This window comes from Elaeis guineensis, chromosome 14, assembly GCF_000442705.2.
Source record: "Elaeis guineensis isolate ETL-2024a chromosome 14, EG11, whole genome shotgun sequence".
Taxonomy (NCBI): Eukaryota; Viridiplantae; Streptophyta; class Magnoliopsida; order Arecales; family Arecaceae; genus Elaeis; species Elaeis guineensis.
Window position 1 is genome coordinate 50,997,467 of NC_026006.2, and position 4,693 is coordinate 51,002,159.

Genomic DNA, 4,693 nt, shown 5'->3' on the forward strand with positions numbered 1-4,693 from the left:
TATGCTCAAATCTCTCTTTCTCTCTCTCTCTCTCTCACACGTACACATGCCCGGGTGCACACAATGAGTGTGAGAGAGTATTTTTCTTTGAGCAAGATTCTAGCCTATTGGTGCAAAATCTGCAGTGTTTTGAATAGAGGACCCACACTATTGATCATGATCTACATTTGAATGGCCTAGAAAACAAATGAGTTTTGAAGGTCATTTATCTAACCATCAAGTGATCCCAAAATGCACAATTTCAATGGCTCAGTAACATGTACTAATTTAATCTATGATGTGTAAATCATCTTACAAGGTCTTTGGGCATCGAAAACTTAGTCAAGCTTTATATCGACCTATGTGATACAGGTCAATAACTTAGTCAAGATACACATATATTCATAGAAAGTCATATTATTTAGAATATCATATATATTCACAGGAAGTCATATATATTGTTCAGAATGTCATATATATTCATAAAAAGCCATATAAGATATCAGGAAGCTATATATATTATTTAAAATATCATATATATTATTCATGATGTCATAAAAATATAGAAAGTCATATATATCATTCAGAATGACATATATATTCATAAAAAATCATACAAGACATCAAAAAATAATATTATTATTTTTTATTTATTCTATAAAAAAAATAATTTCATCATTGAAAATTAGAAAAAAAATAAATGGTATTAAATATCTGCTCTTTCTACACTACATGCCCCTATATCAATATGCGGTGCACTCCTGTTACACCGCACGTGGTGCATGAAAAATTACTCTGAATCAATATTAGCAAAGAGCGCCATTCCGAATAACTGAAACTAAGTCCAGTACTGTTGTTTTGTAAGCGCGCATGGTGCAAATTTTTTTGTGACAGATCCTACAATGCATAAATATTTCTATTTCATTATTTATGCTATAAGATTTGATATTTATAAACATCATTCCACTTTTTTGGTAAAAAAAACATCACTGAATTTTATTTTATTCTTAAAAGCAAATAACTTCTGATATTTTCTCCTACATTTTCAGAAAAATGGTAATCAACGTATGACAGAAGAAACAGGGACAGTAGCTGTTGTTATTCCTTCGGTGTTGGTTCAGCATAGCTCGTATATCCATGACCTTTATTTTCCTGTCACATTTTAGGCCATATTGTAATGTGCCAATCCATTTCACACTAAAACCCTACCATACCATTAGAAGCCAAGTACGAAGGAGAACAATTATGCCATAATTGTTCTAATTTAAATTATTAATCTAGAGCTTATTATACTTTCCTCTATATTAGGTGGGAGAGTTGTTTTATTTGGAGTGAAAGGTTATTTGATAATGAATAGAATTAAATTTTTGAATAATTGCTCGGCTTGTTAGGCTTTTAAATGGTTCACCTGCCTTGTGGGGGAATAATTATTTGTACACATTGTGAAATATGGTCTGCACACTATATATTATGCTGTAATTATTCTATTTTAAATTATTGATCTAGTGGTTATTATATTTCCTTCGTATTAAAAGTGTGTGAGAGAGAGATGGGACATTGTTTTACTTGGAGTGAAAGATTATTTGGCAATATATAGAATTAAATTTTTAAATAATTACTTATCTTGTTAGGTTTTTAAATAGTTCATGTATCTTTTTGAGGAATAATTATCTATACATATTGCATACATTAAATGCATATGAGAGAAATGGGATGTTATTTTTCCTCGAGTCTTGAGAAAGGATTTGGCAATGTATAAAATTAAATTTCTGAATAATTACTTATTTTGTTAGGCTTTTAACCATTCATCAACCTTTTTGAGGAATAATTATCTATACACATTGTGCAAGTAGTTTGTACAGATGTGAAAGCCCGGCCCACTAGCCCTGTTAAAAAAAAAAAAAAAAAAAAAAAAAGAAGAAAGAAAAAACAGAGCAGGAAGACTCCCGATCGGAGTCTTCCTCTTCCCCGATCAAGAATCGGAGTCCTAGGGCCATTGAAAGACCCTAGGACGAGCTCTATAAGAAACCCCCCTCTCCTCTATGGGTAGATCCTTCAGCCACTAAAGATTGCCGGAGTTTTTCTTCGATTTTCCAGTTTGAAGCCGCGGCCTCTCGACCTGTGTTCGCCGCGATTTCACGCCGGTGGGGGTCACCGGAGGTTGTGGTAAGGTCTCCCTCCTCTTCCTCTCTTCTCTCCCTTCTTTTTCGTGCCTGTGAGCACGATGGCCGGCGACGGGTGTCGCCGGATTTAGTTGGAAAAGGAAACCCCCTGTTCACGCCGCCTCTTTCCTCTGATTTTCCGGTACCGACGGTCACGCCGACCGCCGGCTCTGGCCTCTCCGAACCCGAGAGAGTCGGTCGTTGCCGCCGGCCACCACCGGGCATGATATGGCCGTGATCGGCCGGTCAAGGCACGGGGACCTCTAGGTCCCCTGTTTCGGCCCAATGAAAGCCCGGGAAGAAGAAGAAAAGAAAAGAAAAGAAAAGAAAAAGGAAAAAGAAAAAGAAAAGAAAAAGGAAAAAGAAAAAGAAAAGCAAAGAAAATGTAAAATAAAATAATAATAATAATAATAATAATAATAAGAAAAGAGAAAAATTTTCTCTCTCCCCTCTTTCTCCCTCTTTCTCTCTCTTTCTCTTTCTCTATTGTCTCTCTCTAAAAAGAAAAAGAAAAAAAAAAAAGAAAAAGAAAAAGAAAAAAAATATTTATATAATATATATATATATATGTGAGAGAAAGTTTCTCTCATCCCTCTCTAAAGTCTTTCTCTCTCTAAAATTGGATTCGTTCTCTCTCTACTTTCTCTCTCTAAAAAAAAAAAAAAATCCTATGAATCCCTTATTAGGCTATCTTCTTCACTTTTAGGGACCTATGACCTTAAATCGGGTTAGAGCCGAAGGGAGAGATTTATTGGACTGATCATCAAATCGGTCATTTCTTTATATTATGTAATTTTATTAAAAATATAAAATTTATTAATGATTTAATATTTTAAATAGGACTGTCTGATTCTTTTAAAGGAAGATTAAAAGGTCCTGGACGAACGAGGTAAGTAGATCTTATGCTCCTTATTTATTTTTAAATGATCATATTTTTATGCAAAGAATTGTTATTGATAAAATCATAATTTTTTATAAAATAAGGATCAGCATATATGATATGAAAAAGCATGTTTTATTAGGAGCATTGATTTCATGAATATGTCTTATGAAAATAGCATGATTATGAAGCATGAATTTTATTGTTTTTCCATCTATATATATGTATGCTTTAAGAAAAAGATATAAAGATTTCAAAGGCTCTCAGATGGCTATGAATGAATCCCTTCGGGAAGGTCGACATCCGGAGCTAGCATCCACACGAAACATGACCATGCCAGCGGGTATAAAGTTGGCACATGAATTAAGAACTCTGTCGATTAAGAAACATGGCCCTGTCACGGGTATAATAGTGACCGTAGCACGAATGTCTGTGAGTAATGTTTTGAAACATGACATGAATACATGATGAACATGATTTACGATTCATAATTGTGAAATATACATGATTTATGCATGCATGATGAGCTTATAACTTGTTTTATTATATGCTCTATGAAATATTTACTTTTGCGATAATTGTTATTTGCTAAATGATGCATTATCATAGAAAACTTATGCCTGATCCGATAAGGAAGCGGAAGTCTACTTACTGAGCTAGTGTAGCTCATATTCTTTTTGTTTTCTCTTTTATGTACAGAGAAATAAGGCTAGGATCGAAGGAAAGAGAATCCAGGCTTGGAGATCAGCAAAGCAAGTTTAAAAATTTTGCTCTAGGAATTCAGTTTATGTTTATCGATTGTAGTCATTATGAATTTTAAGACTTGGATTATTTCATCTTTGGATTTAGATGCTCTGAATCAGTTTTAGTTTAATTAAATAATTGAATTAAATTTATTATTATATTTATTTGTGATACACCTGTCATTATATTTAAGAAGATGAATTTTGGCTTCGTGTTATCGTGGGTCCATCCCTTGATATAACATGGCTGTGTTATGTCTCGGATTTGGGGCGTGACAACAGATAGAGCCCTACCGATACAAATTCTCTCTCTCTCACTCTCTCTCTCTCTCTCTCTATATATATATATATATATAATATTAGATGTGCTGAAATTATTTTATTAGATAATATACTAAAATTGTTATAAATGAATGTCTTTATTTAAACTTTGATTGGTCCAAAAATCTGGTCTTGGTTTGTTTTAAATATGTATGGCTCTTGTCTATCTTCTCCCAGCAGTACCTACGAAATAAAACAATCCCCATCACTCTGGAGGAAGCGGCGCACCTAATCTTTTAGAAGTAGTAGTTTAAGTTTTTAATATTAAGTAAAATTATTATATTGGCAATTATAATATATCAAAATGAAAAATATAAGAAATAAAAAAAAAAAACCCGCTCATTTATTTTCATTCACTAACTTTTCCTAAATTTAAAATATTATTTATTTTGATCATTAATTATTTTTGAAAGAAAATTGAATAAAAATAAAATAATATTTTATGCAGAGAAAAGTGTAAATATGACGTCGCTATTTTTTTGATAAAATGAAGCATTTATACAAACCTAACATAAATTTATTCAAAAATATTAAAAAAAAAATATCAAAAAATCGGAAAGACAGAACCGCCGCATCGGTCCACAGGGCATCGTCGGTATGCTCCGTTA